Source organism: Ambystoma mexicanum, chromosome 1q (genome assembly GCF_040938575.1).
Source record: "Ambystoma mexicanum isolate Mex_15411 chromosome 1q, UKY_AmexF1_1, whole genome shotgun sequence".
Taxonomy (NCBI): domain Eukaryota; kingdom Metazoa; phylum Chordata; class Amphibia; order Caudata; family Ambystomatidae; genus Ambystoma; species Ambystoma mexicanum.
Window position 1 is genome coordinate 1019301641 of NC_090922.1, and position 17733 is coordinate 1019319373.

Sequence of the window (17733 nt, forward strand, 5' to 3'; positions counted from 1 at the left end):
CTCCATTGACGGGGTCACCTAAGATAAACGTACATTGGCCCCTGAGCGTAACTGCAGCGGGGATCCACAAGGCAATAATAAAACTTAAGGGCTTTTGAGCCCTGGGATCAAACGGCTCTCTAATGTGGTTCTAAAGGAAAATCCAACAGAATGGACTGGTATCCTTAAAATACTATTCAATAAAGTCTGCAAGTTAAAGGAGATTCCGCCATCCTGGCAAAGTGCCATTATGCTGCCTTTCGATAAGAAAGGAGACAGACTGGAGCCCGTAAATTACTGGCTGCTCTCACTTTAGATGTCACAGGGAAGTTATTTGCGTCATTCGTCCTGTCAGAAATGCAGAAATGCAGAGATGGGCAGTCAACCACTACTGCATATTACACAAATGGGCTTTCGCCCGGGATCACCCACCATCAACCACCACCCACAACATAAGCTTACTTGACCAATTTATGATTGAATCTGCAAAAAGGGGCTCGCCAGAACTGTACCTGATATTCATTGACTTCAAAGCTGCCTTTTATTCAGTAAATTGGGGCAAGCCATGGGGCAAATTACGAAAACTGGGACGTCAGGAATAGTTGGTGGATAATACCATCCTTCTACACACCAACATGACAGTGAGAGTCTGCCTTGATGGCGAAGGCTCTCTGTCTGAGAAAGTGGTTAAAGACAGGGGACAAACAGATTCATGCTGGCACCATTGGTATACAACTGTTAGATATATTTTGGGGTTATATCTATTACTTAGTGGTATTTTTTTATTATGGTGGTATTTTATAATCCTTGGCAATATATTGTGGTAACCTGTTGGGGTATTTTTATAGTGGTGAGACTGATTTCATAATACTGCCTGATAATTATTTTTACCAGGGTCACTAACAGCAAACAAAATGCTGGACTTGAAACACTCTGGATAGCTATGCCCTTCTGTGGTACCTTATGTACAGTACCACACTACGCCCTTTTGACTGAGTTTCAATGGTACCTTATGTACAGTACCACACTACGCCCTTTTGACCGAGTTTCAACAAATGTAAAGCATGCATTTGAAATACTGCACATTCATTCAATCTCTCCAGATAAACAGTTCACGGTGCCACTTTACTTTGAGATATTTCTTAACACACATTTGTCTCCCTAAGCATGTCAAATGAAAGGGACTGAATGCAGAATAAATATAATGAGACTAAGTTACTTTTTGAATTTGTTTTTTTTATCATAAAATAGAAATGTGCAAATTACAGAGAGACACTTATGCCCACATTGTACTTTACAGTGCAAGCACATTTCTTCTTGCAATAACTTTCAGATTTCTTGGATTATCTCCACCTCCCTTTGTGTAATCCATGCCATCATTTGACGGATGATATCAGAGTACACAAAATACAGAGGTATATTGCCCTCAATCAATTGAGATACCACATTTTTAATTGTCAGAATGCTTTCAAATGGAGTTACCACATTTACAATATCATGCAGCAGTTTATCATGTTTAACAATGACATTGGAACTATGTTCGAATATTTTGGCTTGCTCATTAAGAAGTAGAATTGTTTCATTCACATAACAAATCGCTTCTTTCTATCCACCCCTGAGCCCATTTAAACTTTGTTGCAACGCTTTTAAATCATAACTCAATTCTTGTGCCTTGTTACTCAGTGAGTTTACAGATACAGCATTGGCTGTAGATATTGTTGTGCCCACCACAGCGCCAATTATTGTCACCACGATTTACGTCACTAATAAACCAGCCATCCTCTTTCCCCTCCTTTTTTTAACACTAGATGAAACACAGCCTTTAACTGGCCTTCGGCTCTTCCGCCTGCCAGTGGATGTGGGTAAATATATTATTGTCGTTGCCTAGCAACGCAACAAAGCCGAGCCTCCTTTTGGCACCACATTGCGCCCGACAATTTGTACGAATGGGCAAGTCGCGCGGTGTGGTTCCGGAGAAGATTGTGCTGCTATGGAGATGTATCAAGGGCAGTGGGGCTCAGGAGGTGCCCAGGCAGGGCTGAGGGATGGAGGATCTCCTCACCAGATGTACGCTGATCTGCTGGCTGGGATGGTTGGCTTCTCTGTAGCATGCAGGCAGGTCGTGCAGATGGAGCAGCTCATCCACGGCTGGTGGGGGCTCCTGCCCTCTCCACCGCAGGATGGGCTGAGACTAGCCAAATGGGAGCAAACAGGGGCTTTAACTGGCCTATGCATACGTGGCCCATATTGGGAAACAGTTTTTATTGATGTTCCATATCACTCCAAACCCTGCCAACCCCCCTGCCACGCAGCTCACAGCCGCCTTTTCCTCATCTGTTTGACACGAAAAGCACTCCATTCAATTTCTGAAGGGGTTGTTGTTGACATTTGGCATCGTTATCTTCTTTAGCGCATTTTTCTTCATCCTTGTCCATTAATATAACTTGTATCTTGTGCCCCTGGAACAAGCTGCGGACCCGACATAGTGCCAGATGAACCAAACACTGGGCTTCCAAGTATGGCATTTACTGGGGTACTAGCATCTTGAGCTCCCCCGATGCTTGTGGGATGAGGGAACAGGCATAACATCTCCCGTTATACCTCTGTTTCCGTACTGAGTGCATGTGATTGCACCACACGCTACTAAATTCTGGATGGTGCACATCAGACATTTTGTTACAAACTACTCCTTTATGTTGGGCATATTCATTTTCCTCATCTATTCCCCTGTTTACAAGCAACTTCCATTGCCATGATACTGCGTCCTATCTATATATTCTTTTGAGATGCACTATAGTAGTCATAAAATCATCAGTGTGTGTTGCAGAATCAAGGAAATCACTATTTACACAACCCCATATACTACACCCCCCTGTATATGCCCTAACCATATAAACTCACTTGAAAAATACAAAAATATACTCAAATGAAATCCACAACAAAGATACAAAATAAACATAGTTCAGTGATACGTATAGGACAACTTGAATGTACTGTGATGAGGAAGGGTAAACCGTGTAATATCAATGGGGAAAGAATTTTTTTACAATGGAAATAATTACACAACATGAGCAGTGTATCGATATTACAAAAAACAAGTACACACATATATTGGATGCTTGGTCAGATGGTGTAGATGTGGAAAATACTTTACTAGACTGGAATTTAAAAACCTTTTAAATACCACAATTCTTCTTTCAATATAGTAAATCACAAGAAACTTTCAGACAATATGTTCACAGAAGGAGGTGATGCATGGGGCGCCCTCCTGACATCAGAGAGGTGCACCTAATACTGCAGTTCCTTCACCTTGACCACAAATGGAGTGGCATACACTAACCTATATGGTCCATTATATCGGGGCTCACTCCACCTGCGGACAAAGTTGCGGATGCAAACAGCATCCCTTGGTGAAATTGGAGAGGCGGTGAGTTCGCAGAATCTGTTGCAGTGCTCATTTTTTCTTCCACTCGTCGTGGTGCTATCTGTCCAGAAAGAAATTTTATTGACTTTGTTAATTTTGTCAAATACAACTTAAACTCATCTCCTAGTATTGACACAGTCGTCTGAGCATCAGAAGCACTCCGCACAGTTGATAGTGGTGAGTGCGTACATCTCCCTGTCACTGTCTCATGAGGGGAGAGGTGATGACCGTTACAGGTCTGAGTCCTCAAACTGAAAATGGCCATAGGCAAGCAATGGACCCAATTATTTTGGGGAGTAACGCACAGTTTACATAGTTTAGCCTTACTGTGAGGCAGACAAGCTGTCAGTTCGACAGGAAACTGCACAGTATCCTAAAGCCATTCATGATGCCAAATGTTGCTTTTATGCATCTAAGATAGAGATGTCAGTTAATCAGCCAAAGGAACTCTTCGGTCTGGTGCACTCACTCTCGTCTTCTGCTAGTGTACTTTTACTTTACTTTAAAACTTTTGTAATGCGCAAACCATGGACCCATGAGCATAAGGGCACAGACAAAACATTAAAATAGTTATAAAGAAACCATCAGCAAGGGAGAGTACTCAACCAACACTGCCCAGAAAATATCAGGCGAATATCCACGTTTTCAGTTTTTTCTTAAAAAGCTCTATGGATTCCTGACATCCGAGATCTTGGGTAACTTGTTCCAAGCTTTTGGAGCTGCAATGAAGAAAGCTCCACTTTAGCCATTCTTGGTCCTGCATCTGGGAAGCAACAGATAATTCTGGTTGCTAGATCTAAGGGATCTGCTGTTCACTTTATTGGAAATGAGAGCTTGCAGGTACACAGGCATTAGGCCCCTATCTACATTTGTAGGTGATAACAAGAAGACGGAAAAGGGCACACGCCTCAATAGGGAGCCAATGCAGAGCTTGTCTAACAGCCGATATGTGGTCGTGATGCGATAGTCCTACAACTACCCTAACTGCACCGTTTTGCACCACCTGAAACCTGTTAGTGTCAGCTTTGCTAAGCTCAACCAGTAGGCTACTGCAATAATCTATTTTCTACCCGATAATTGCTCTAGCAATTATCTCGGCGTTGGCCTGTGAAATAAAAGTTCTGAGATGTGCCAAGAGCTTAATATATAGAAGCTGCCAGTGAAACCAGGCTCCTAAAATGCATCTTTATATCAAGCTGCTGGTCGAAATACCACACCCAAAGTTTTGACTTTCATTTGGGGGTTATCTTTACCTCTCTGAGTTGAAAGCTATTGTAGGACGGTCCAAGCTTGGCCAGCATCGATTGAGTTCCCACAATCAGCAGCTCCGTTTTATTCCTATTCAGGGCTAAATTGTTCCACACCATCCAATTCTCAAGCGATGTATAGACTCTATTCAGTTCCTCTTCATCCTGGGAGTGAGTGCTTACAATGGGGAGAGTTGGTAAACACCAGCCCCTCCTGTTCCAAAAGGGCAAAGAAGGGGGCCATAAAGATGTTATACAAGCAGGGAGATATACAAGCGCCCTGCGGTACACCGAAATTAACCGTGACAGGCTTGGCCTCTGCTTCCTCATGAAAAACTCTACTCTCTCTGTTGTCCAGAAATGAGCTAATCCAGTGAGCCACTACTGGGGACAAAATCGGCTACTTCGTCCAGTCTGTCGACCAAATCGAAAGCGGGCTGACAGATCTAACAACATTAACATGGAGGATAAACCCATGTCAACACGTTCTAAAAGCCTCAATTTCAACTCCAGAAGTGCGGTCTCAGTTCCAAAACCTTGTCTAAAGCCTGATTGGCAGCAGTTTAGAAGGGGATGATTATTCAAATATTGAGAAATCTGGCTATAGGCGATACGATCCAGAATTTTCAACAAAAATTATGTATTCGTTATAGGCCTATAACTGAGCAGCACCTCAATTGCTAAGCCAGGTTTTATTAGGATGGGGGTCACCCAGGCCTTTTTGAGGTCAGCTGGTACATGGCCCTCTGTGAGAGTGGAGTTCACAAACTTGCAGATTTCAACCAGTAAGATTGGTGGGCAAACTTTAATAATCATAGATGAACAGGGGTCACCTTTACATCTAGTTGCCTTCAACTGTTCCACTACCACTGATAACTCACCCACTGTAATGGCGGAGAAATAGAATTGGGGGATAGTCGGACATCTAACTAACGACCCTTTCCTAATCTTACTAGGAGCCAAGAGAAGATCATCTTTTTTTAACTATATCTGCCCTAGCCATTCAGTTTGTTTTGCGAATTTCCTGGCACCAGGCTACATCCTTAGTTAATAGGCTGGCAGTAGGCTTATTTAATATTTTAAAAGGTTCCTTAAGTTCAGATTTAGCGTTCAGGATTCTAGAATTAAGACAGGGTTTTTTTTGCTTCTATAATCACCAATTTATATGACTTGGCAGGTACTTTATAAGCTGCCAATGCTCTTGGTAAAGGGTTCGACTTCCAGATATAAAACAACTTCAGGGTTGACGATTACTTCCCTGGTTTTTCTGTGTTTAAGAGGTGCAAGAGAAAATGGTAATAATGTCCAAGATCGATACAAGAGACTGGGACATCAAAGCTGCAGAATCAGTCAAGGAGAAATTAATGGAGGGACCTAGCAGAGGTTCAATTCTGTCCCATGTAAGCAGCTTAAATTTTCTTGCCAAGGAACATTGTATTTGCCTGCCCTTCAGTTTCTTCGGAAAGTCTGCCTGAATGGTAAAGTGCTCTAACGTGTGGTCTGACCATGGGCAAGAGGAAACCTGAAAATCTGTGCTTTTGACATTAATGGTGGAAACTCAGTCGAGAGTACGTCCAAGGCAATGAGTAGGCAGGTGAATCTGTTGCTCAAATCCAAGATCTGTTAGATGATGTACAGTCCGAGGTTGCTCCTTCTCAATCACTGTGAGATTCTTTGTCTCAGTTTTTTCTCTCAAATAATTGTTAACATTAGAGCAAAAATTGCCACTTCTGGCCTCAGATCTGTGAGTGAGCCCCCTCTTATAATATCTGATAGCCCTATGCAAGTGTGGTCAACTTTTCCCATCTTTGATCTTGAGGATAGATGAAGTCTGCTTCCCCCCTTTAACCCATACCCTTGACAATTATGAAGAATATTATTTCACAGATGGCCCCATGGGTTGTGCAGGCAATAAACCACTCCTGCAGTTATGGCATCACCCACCCTCACTTAAAGCACGCTCTGGTGATTCCTCTTTTTTAAAAAGTCCACACTTGACCATGCTGTTCCTTCTAATTTCCAACCTATTTCTTTGCTTTGATTTTGTATGAAACTGCTTAAGTCACTTATTCCGCCATTACTTGGCTCCTTTCTTGAAGATTCTGTTTTTTTTACCCTTTCCAGTCTGGATTTTTGCCCTTGCTGGGGCACGGAGAGTGTTTTGGTCTCTGTGGTTGATGATCTTGCCCGGCTCTCCGATCTGGGTGGGGTGGGTGCACTGATACGTTAAGATCTGTCAGCTGCATTTGACACCATAGACCACTCTATCCTGGTTTCATGGTTGAGGGGAGCAGGACTGTCCGGTGGGGTACTGGCCTGGTTTGAATCTTTCTTACCTGAGCGTACTCAATATCTTTCTTTGTCTTATTTTCGTTCTTCTCCTCTACCTCTTTTTTGTGGGTTTCCTCAGGGATCTGGCTTGTCCCCTATACTGTTTAACGTGTATATTCAGCTCTTGGTCAAATTCATTCACTCCCACGGCCTCTGGTGCTACTCGTATGTTGATGATACGCAGATAATTGTTTGGATTGATCTTCATCAAAAGAAGGCTGAGGTGAGGTGCCTTGGGGCAGTGGGGGTGGATGAGTGATAACTGGGTTGGGCTGAATGGAGACAAGAGAGAGTTCTTGGTGGTGGATCCCCCTTCTGTGGTTTCACTCTGGATATCTATTTTTTGGCCTTTCTCTCTTGTCCCACTTCCACTTCCTGTTCTAGTGGTGAGGGATCTTGGTGTTAAATTATGTGCTTCACTTTCTCTTGATGCACAGGTGGCTGCCGTCTGCCAGTCTGGGCATTTTAAACATAGGATTTTACGGAAAGTTCTTCTGTTCATCCTCTCTCATCTTCATGCCTCTTTGGTCGCCTCTCTTGTTTTGAGTGGAGTAGATGATTGCAACTCATTATACTTGGCTCAGCCAAAGTACTTGGTACTTGTTGAGGCGACTACAGGTTCTACAAAATTCAGCAGCACGAGTGGAGTCCTGCTCCCCGTTTTTCTTCCATATCTCACCTGTTCTCCGTCAGCTTCACTGGCTTCCTATTGTGGAACATGTCCAGTTTACATCTCTGTGCATAGTACACAAAGCTTTCTATTGCCCGAAGGCTGATTATCTGCAACAGAAATTCTGACCATATGTTCCCTGCCGTGCGTTCCGCTCCCATGATAATACTGTTATCACCGTTCCTAGGGTACGGCGTTCCCGTGTTGGCAGCCGTGCTTTTTCAGTAGCAGCCGCCAAAGCTGTGGAACTCACTACCACGTGAGTTACGGGTTATGGAGAATCATTTGGCATTTCACCGATCTGTAAAAACTCTTCTCTTTTAGGTAGGCTAGTGGCTGGCCTGTGTTCTGCTGGATGTTTTTATAGCGCCACGGAGCATATGGGTGTATGTGCACTCAATAAATATATGAATAAATCAATCAAGAGGCCATTCATCTTCTCAACAATGCAGTTGGTCTGGGTGTGGTAAATCAAGCACATCTTGTGTTTGATCCCTAGAAGAGCCACCATTTCTTTAAACAGCTTGCTTAAAAAATGGGTGCCATTATCACTCTTAAGCATATCACACACTCCCCATCCGCGAAACACTTCTCTCACTAAAGGTTTAGCTACCAGTTTGGCATCAGGATGTGCAAATGGTCCAGCCTCAATCAAACGGGAGAAGGGGCAAACCACTACTATGAGATAGCAAAAGGTGTTGCACTGTTCTCCCATATCTGCGAAATCAATATGGAGGTCCCGGAATGGTCCACTTGGATGGAGCAATGTACCCCGCAACGTCCTTAATGTATGCCCAGCATTATATGTCTGACGGACATTACAATTTGATGTGAAAACATTCAATAATGCTTGCATGTTTGGCATGTGTCAATCCTCCTGTATATCAGCAGTAATGTGCTGCTTAGACACATGCAAGAGGTAGTGCAGTTGGTTGAATGCAACCAGGACCAGTTCTTGGAGCATTACTACTTTCCTTGTGATAACCTGCCTGCAAACTCGATCTGTGAGAGACTGCGCACACCCCCTCCTCTGACACAGCAACTTCTCACTCTGTGGACCTTGGTCCTGCAATTCTATAACTTGAGTAATAGGATTTGCAGTATATGGAACCTGTATTTGCAACTGCATACCAGCAAGTGCTGGGTACTCAGGGATATCTGGCACTGGTAAATATGCAGTTAATTTTGCTGCTCTGTCTGCTGCTTCATTACCAACTGAAATGGGTTTATTCGCCCTTTGTATGGTGTGAGAAACCGCTAGTTTCACCTGCTAGTCCCAGGCGATCTCTCTCTCAGGTGGCCCGGGCACGGCCATCACCTTTGGATCCAGACCCTGGGGGTGTACCAGTGCGGGAGGATAACCTGGGCAAGGGGTCTTCCGGGAGTGGGAATGAGACAACCGATGGTGAGACTCGGTATTACCCCCTTTTTTGTTCTACTCCATCCTATTTTCTGGGATTTTCAGAAGTCTCAACCCCCCCCCCACTTTACACAAACACTGGGCCGAGGAAGAGGGAGACTGAGAGTAATCAGACTAACTTTCTCACATTGTACTGGACATGTCTCGTTAATCGGGTCAGGCAAAGTCAGGCACTTTACACTAAGTGCATACACCTAATACCAATTAGCTCTCCTCATACGACAAAGGCAATGCCTAAAGACACACTCTGAGCAAGGCGGAACACAAGGGATGAGAGCAATGGGCCAAAAACCCCAAGGGTTACCTACTGGAGGTCGTTGCCTCTGACAGACCGTCAAAGACATGTGGAGAAGGGCAGATCCCACAAGTGAAGATTGCATTGTGTTTCAAGGGTGCCAGCGACCCTCCCAGGTGAACGGCAGAGTTGGGGAGGCAAGAACAAGCCTGTGGTACTAACCTTGACTTGTGAATTGGAAATAGCAAAAACAAGAAAGAGACACACACAGCCGGTGATTTGGCAAGTGATCTGAGAGACCGGTGTGTGTTAAAACTTATGAAGTAGCAACATTATATCGCAAGTGATGGCTGCACGCATGTGGATGAGACACGAATAGCGGCAGACCTGTGAGTGAACTTTGAAGTAGAGACAGCTGTGAGATCAGTGATACTAAGTAACGGAGTGGTCCGATGAAAGGAAGTAGCCCACTCAAAAGTCTCTGAGAAAGGTACATTGCTTGAAGCAATAAAGCGAATGAACAGCAAAAGTGAAGTAAGCAAGAGTAAACGTGAACTTTGAGTCGAGGTGGTCCTGCGCTGGTCTGTAAAGAAAGCCACCCACATTCGAAAGTCTTCGACATCAGAAAGTGGCCCGAGCCTGACAGAGGGAGACCTGAAGTATAATAAGGTTGGCGAAGGGAGCCCCCTTGCAAGTTTATGTTGAACTCTAATGTGAGAGGTAGGAGCCCGACAGAGGGGGACCTACGTGAACTGTGTGGTGAAAGGTCCCAGCCCGACAGAGGGGGACCTTTGTGAACTTTGTGTTGAAGTGTTGAAGTACAATTTTGAAAGTCAAGAAACGAGACTTTAACGTGGAAGGCCAGGTGGACCTCAAAACACAGTTTGGAACTGTTTATAGTGGTGGAAACTGACCAGAATGTGTTATCCTGCCTACAGGGACAGCCTTACGCCGTGAGGAGAGCTGGTTCAAGCACATTTATTATTTTGAACACTGATTTTTCCTTTGCATACATTTCTCCTTTTTACACTTTTTTGTATAAGAGATAGGGCAGGCATTAGGTTTTGTTAGCATAGGCCATTTTGATTTGACAGACTCCACTAGGACTGTTTTGTTTATTGTTTGAAGGTTGAGACTACTCCCATCTTAGTTATAGGGCAAAGTAGGAGTTTCTCCAGCCCCAACATTTTCAATAAAGGTTTTACAAATTGTATCCATTGTGTCAGTGTCTTTCTTGTGATACCATCTCGATAATTCCAAGTGCCCAGTTGTCATCACATATGCCGAATCTGAGTAAATCGTCACTCGACATCCATGTGATGCCTCTGGCGCCTCAATAAGAGCAACCAGTTTTGCTGCTCGGGCAGAAAAATGCACAGGTAATGTTCGCTGGATAAGAACCACATACTCTGCATTAACCAACCAAACCACTGCTACCCCAGTATGTTGCTGACCTGCCTCCTGGTCAATAGTCAATGACCCGTCAGCAAGAAACACCTCTCCATATCCTAGGGCGTAGTCTTGTGCTTTGGATATTGTGAGTAACCTGAGGGCGTCTTCACTTCTATCACCCGATCATCCTCTGCTCAGGTGGCGAGGGAAAGGCCATCACTCTTGGATCCCAATCGTGGGGATGGAGTTGTGAGGGAGGATCCCCTGGGTAGGGGAGACTTGGGGAATGGCAGGGGGACATCTATGGGTGAGACCTGGTATTCCCCATTTCCATTCCATGATAAACCCTCAGTCCCAGCCACATTTCTGCGATGTTGCTACTCTTTCCCCTCTTCCAGGGATACTACCAGAAGACATCAGGAATACTAGGAAGAGGACAAAGAAGAGGAGGTCCACAGATGAGGCGTGGTATCCCCCTTTTTCTGATAAGAACCAACGTTACCCTCCCCTTGCATTTATAGGCTGTTGAAAACCATCTATGCTCATTTTTCCCCATTCAGACTATTATAGTACTGAGACAAGGAAAGGCACCCAGGAGTGGTGCACACTAATATGCTATTTCACCACTCTATTACTTGGATGAGGAGGTGGCCTGAGGACTGTTGTGTGGGTCAGGCATGCCTCAATAACTATCGTCAGGCAATGAGAATTAAGAGCTCACACCTGCAACCAGTTAAATGGCTGCATGTGCATAAAAGAGGAAGAAAGCAGCATAAGAGGGAACCAGCTGGGCAGGAGAGCCCGGCAATCTGAGTTGGAGCTGGCAAAGTATGGGCCATTGAAAAGGATGCTGACTGCAGAGAAGCCATAAAGACTCTAAGGCCGGAAGGGGCCATGAAAGGGTCTGCAGCAGAGCAGAGCCCATTGCTGTGTTTTCCCCGTTGGGAGTGGGGAACACAGAGAAGCTAACGAACACTGCCAGAAGGTCTGGAGGAAGCGAGTGCTGCTCGCCAGAGCTCTATGGTAGAGAGAGCAGAGCCAGTGAGAACCCAAGAGTGAAACCAGAGCATCCAGAGGAGTAGCTGTACACCTGTGAGTGACAGGGAAGCATCACTCAAGCCAGGGCGCTCCAGGGGTATGGTGTGTGTAACAGCAGATGCCGGTGAAGTGAAAGTTTATGGAAAAGGGGTCAGGAGACCCAAGCTGAACTATTGAATACCGAACAAGTTGTGAAGCATGTAATGATGTTTTGAATGATATGGAAAATGTGTCAGGAGACCCATTATACAATATTGAATACCGAAGGAGTTGTCAAGAACGTAATGAGATTTGAATGCCGAACAAAGGAAAAGATATGAAAATATCACTCAAATGAAACAAAAGCGATGTGCATTTGTGAATGAACTGAATTTAAAGAGACAGCATTTGTGAACAATATGAAACGAATAAAAAGCAAAACACTATTAGATAGTGTGGAAGCAAGTTGGTTACCAGGAGAAGTACCACAAAGGAAGGTGTGTGAAAGTCACATGTTAATGAAGGCAAGAAGCCACTAAAGTGAACCAGAAGTATATTTGGACTTGTGACATAGATGCAGAAAGGAAACCTGTGTTGCCAAGGAAGTCCTATGAGAAAGAATGAACTGTTGTAAAGTGCCAGGGGATATTGGTTGCACAACCTGTGATCGGTGGACCGTGTGGTCTGGCAACTGCGTCAAGACAGAGGAGCCCTTACTTGGAGTAAACCAAGAGAAGTCTAGAGGCTGAGGTTGGTCGCCCTAAGATTGTTCAAGTTACAGAACGAGAAGGCAAACTAAACAAGTGAATGTGACTGTGAATTGGAAACCTGCAGAACTGTGTTGAACTTGGGCAAGGGAACTCCAATACCATTTTCTGGAACTGTGTTGAACTTGGGGTAGGGAACCCTGAGACCATTTTGTGGAACTGTGTTGAACTTGGGGAAGAGAAGCCCAAGACTATTTTGTAGAACTGTGTTGAACTTGAGGAAGGGAACACCAAGGCTATTTTTGTTGGAAATGTCTCGAACTTGGGGAAGGAAGTTAACAGCAAACCAGGAGCTGGAAAAAGCTCAGAACTTTGGTTTAAACGCTATTTCATTGGTTATTGACATCCCTACACATTGTTAAGATTTAATTGTGAGAGAACGTAATGGTTTTGGACACAGACAGACTTTTAAGTTGAACTTAATGGCTCCGATTGTCTTTAGTTTATTTAGGTAGGGAAATCCCACCTTAGCATAGGGCAAGTTAGGCCTTACACCATCCTGACATTTGAGTTAATGAAGAGCTTTAGTTTGAACTTTGAATCTGTTGTCTGTGTCTTGCTTCATGATGCCTTCACAGTATGTCATTGTCCGGGCCCTCGTATGTGGCACAGTAATGAACATCATTGGAATCAGAGATGTGGTCTATCAAGAAAGTAGCAGGGTTTACTGTTTTACAGTGAAAAATGTGGATGGATGGGCTGGAAAAAATAACTTCTCACATGAGGTGCTGCAGGTGAGAGGAGCTGTGCTCCGTTCTCTTAGTGAATACTTTTCTTGGCTTTTGTTTGTGTTTTCCCTGACTCTTGATCCCTTCTGGGCCCTGCTCGCTTCCAGATCACTTCCCTGCTGTTGTTCCCTCCACCCATCTCCTCCCGCCGCCCAACCCGCCTCCCAGGCCGTGATTGGGCTGCCCTCAGCAGCGGCAAACCTAGTCACAGCTGCAGGCCTGATGCACCACTTCACACGAGATGGTGCAGGTGAGAGGAGCTGTGCTCCGTTCTCTCAGTGAATAGTTTTCTTGGCTTTTGTTTGGGTTTTTCCTGTCTCTTGAACCCCACCCCCGGGGCCTGCCCACTTCCTGATCCTTCCATGTTGTTGGGCTTCCCCTCCACTCCTTTTTAACTGACCCCCTCAAGGCAGCCCGCTGCCCGGCAGTCCCCACGGCTAAGAGCCCCTAGGCAAAGGGCGGCTCCCACAGAGGCGGTTCCTGGCTGTGTCTGCAGGTGTCCACAGGGGTAGCCAGTTGCCAGCCTTCCACCAGGGTTGACCACACACTTCCCTGCTGACCCCCGTCCACCTAGCAGACTCTCAAACTTAGGTGTTTTTTTTCTCCTGTTTAAAATTGCATTGTGAAAGTGTGTAAATTGCATTGTGAAACCTAGGTCTTTCCCCCCCTACTCAGGACTCTTAGGTGTGTTTTTTCTCCCGTTTTAAAATTGCATTGTGAAAGTGTGTAAAATTGCACTGTGAAACCGAGGCCTTTTCCCCCCTATTCAGGACTCTCAAACTTAGGTGTGTTTCTTCTCCTGTTTTTAAAATTGCATTGTTATAGTCTCGTAAATCTGAGCGTCTATCGTCTTGCTCAACTTTCTCACCTCCCTCTGTCTCGCCTGCTTGCACCCTGCCCTGTGTCCTTCCCTTGTTTTCTTCCTCTCCCCTCCTCTACTCCCTATCTCTACCTACTTCGTGGTGCTCTCTGTCTCTCCCATCTTTTCTAACTGCTTCTCTATTCACTATCCTGCTTTCCTCACTAAATCTTGTAGGAAAAAGTTTAAAAAGGACATGCTGGTCTCCAACCCAGGCCTCCCTGTCTCTGACACCCATACCAGTGCCTCCTACAGGCAAACTTTCACCGACATCCTATTTGTCATTCCCTCACCAGACCTATGGACCCTAGATATGGTCTGTGTGCTCTCCCCTTTCTCTTCTTCTCCCATTAATGGTGGCACCCGGTGGGAGGCCCTCCTGGCCTCCTTCCACTCCTCTAGGTTCATCATTAATTTTTATGTGAATGGTACCGTCTTGTTCCAAGGCACTCAGGCCAACCATCTCCTCTTTGATAGACGCTTCCCATGCCTCATCAATTTCCTTTCTTCCCCTGCTGTCCTTTCTCTCCTCTGCAAAGCTTCCTCGCCTCCCCCTGCTGCCTCCTCCTTGGCTACCTTGCCCTCTCCTCCTTCCCTTTCTGACCCACTGGGCTTCTTCTACACCTCTGCAGGGCATACCTCTGATTTGTACCACTACCCGGAAGTGTTTCAAGGACGGCAACCTTCTCCATATTGCCATTCTTAACTCTCACTCAGCTGTCAAACACTCTTCCAGCATCTCCCGCCTTCTGGAGGAACTTGACCTTGATGTCCTCAGTCGCACCGAGACATGGTTCACTGCCAGCTCTGTCACAAGCTTTGACACTCTCCTCCCTGATGGCTACAAGATCTTCTCTGCACCCAGGTCTAACCGTTCCGGAGGGGGTAACCCTGATCTTCCCCGAGTGGATTCCTGCCTCTGTCATTCCTACGCAGGCCTACTCCTCTTTCGAATGCCTCGTCTGCAGGCTCTCTCTTTCTCCTAGCCATTCCCTCACTGTGGCTACTATCTATCGGGCACATGGTCAGATCTCCTCCTTCCTCTCTGAGTGGACGGACCTCTCCTCTTCACTCCTGCTCTCAACCACTCAACTCCTCCTTCTTGGAGACTTCAACATCCACCAGGATGCATCTTGTCCTTCCTCTGGACTCTTTCGCGACCTTTGCGACTCTCTCTCACCCTCTATTCTCCCCTCTGGCCCAACTCACTCTGCAGGGCACACTCTGGATGTTCTGATCTCCTCAGGCCTTGCAATTTCTGCACCTCTCAGCACCCCTCTCTCCTGGTGTGATAACTTTCCCCTTTCCACCCAGCTCACCCTCTCTAGCCCTCAGGCCAAGCCAACTCCATCACTGCCACCCACCTTCTTGAAGCATGTGTCAGTTGAGGCTTTCACCACCAGTTTCTCACCACCCCATCCCCCTTTGGCTAACTCTCACCCTGACACAGCCCTTTCCATGCTCCACTCTGCTATATCTGATACCCTTGATATTCTTGCCCCTGTCATGAGGATCCGCCTGAAGCCCAAAGCCAAGTGCAACTCCTGGTACGACTCAGACCTCGCCACCCTTAAACGCAAGTGCAGGATGACTGAGAGGAAATGGCATGCTTCATGTACATCCTCTGACAAACTGGCCTACCGCCTGCACCAAAGGCAATACAGGCTCTCTGTCCTCACCAAGAAGAGAGCTCACATCCAACCCTGCATCTCTGCGACATCTAACGACTCGGCTGAACTCTTTAAAATCTGCAAAGAACTGGCAAATCCTGCCACAGTCTCTACCTCTCCTGTCCCTTCCCAGGCCCTTTGCACGGCACTGGCTTCTCATTTCATCTCTAAAACTCAGGACATCCTGTCCTCTCTCTCCTCCTCCTACCTTCTTCCCTCTACTCCCTGCTCTTCCTCTGGCCCTTCTGCAGCCACCTCTCATCCCCCCTTCTCTGCCCTTCCCCTGTTCTCCCCAGACAAGGTTTCTAGACAAGTCTGAACTAGGAAAGTCTTGTCAAAACAGGTTCACCCCTGTTCCTCCAAAACCATCAAGGACCACATTTACTCCCTGGCTCCTGCCCTGGCCGACTTCTGCAACTACTCCTTCTCCACTGAAGCACTCCCTTGTGCACCCTCTTCTTAAGAAACCCTCTGCCGACCCTTCCTGCCCGGCTAACTATCGCCCAATCTCCATCACTCCTTTCCTGGGCAAACTCTTGGAAAAGCTGACCATCTCCCATCTTAACCTTCACACTGAATCTGTTGGTTGTCTCCATAATCATTAGTCTGGCTTCAGAGCTGCCAGAAGCAAGGAAACTGCTCTCCTGAAAATCAGTGAAGACCTGCTCTTCAACCTTCATTCCAACACCCCCATGTCCTCATCTTACTTGATCTCTCCTCTGCCTTTGACACAGTCAACCATGCCATCCTGCCATCCTGCTCAACCGTCTCTGTGATAACCTGGGGATAAACGGTCAAGACCGAGATTCTCCTCATCGGCACACTCCCTCCCTCCTTTCCTGTCACTCTATCATCTTCGACTCCACACTCTCATTGTCTCCTCACATCTCTGACATCTCTAAGAAGTCACACTACCAGCTGCACCTCCTCAGAAAAATTCTTCCTTTCCTCTCCTTCCTCCAGAAGCTCACTGTCTCCAGAGCTCTAGTTCTCTCCAGGCTGGACTATTGCAACAGCCCCTTTCTAAATCTGCTCTCTACTACTCTCCACCCTCTGCAACTTATCTAGAACAGGACTGTGAGACTTGCCCTTGGCCTCAAGCCCAGGGATCGTATAACTCCAGGACTATAATCTCTGCACTGGCTCCCAATGGCTGCAAGCATTAAGTTCAAAACCCTCTGCATTGTTCACAAGGCCTTCTGGGGCCTTGGGCCTCAATACCTTCAACTCGCTCTTCCTAAATATATTCCTTCTCAAGCTCGTCTCTTAGCGCCTCCAACTCCCTCAGGGTTAGTCTCCAAGCAACGAGTTGGTGGTAGATCTCTTTCTTCGGCTGGGGCCTCCCTCTGGAACAGCCTCCCCGCCTCCCTGAAACTTGAAGAGAATCATCTCTGGTTCCGGAAGCACCTCAAAACCCTTCTCTTTGCTTCTGCTTTTTCTCCTCCTCTCCCCTGCTGACCTCCTGGCTGAAACTGAATCTGCACTGGTTACCTGGCCACCCTCTGATCTCGGGCCCAGGTCCCTCCCCCGCCAGTCACACAAACCTGCACTGCATCCCTGGCATCCCCCACGCTTGGGGACTGTTTTCTGTATCCCTACAGTCCCATTACAAGCACTTGACACCAGATGTCTGCACTTACACTTGAACTTGCCACCTGCTGGCCGTACTTTCACTTATTGTTAATTTATTCTATCATCCCATGTACTGCACTGTGCCCTCGCCCCCCGCACTTTCCCCCTTCCCCGTTCCAATGCACTTGCGCGATCTGAATGACAGCTGGCCTAGTAGGATCGTTGTCTGTCTTGCCTCTGTTCCCCCTCCCTTGCCTCGTTGCGCCTTGAAACACTTGTGTATAGGCGCGTTATAAATGCAATATCATATCATATCATATGCGGAAGCCCTCTGTGTTGTCAATGTGGACTTCGATCTTTCAGTTATTGCAAATGCTGCATGTTATATGTACCGAGCTACTGAACACCCCACAGTAACCATG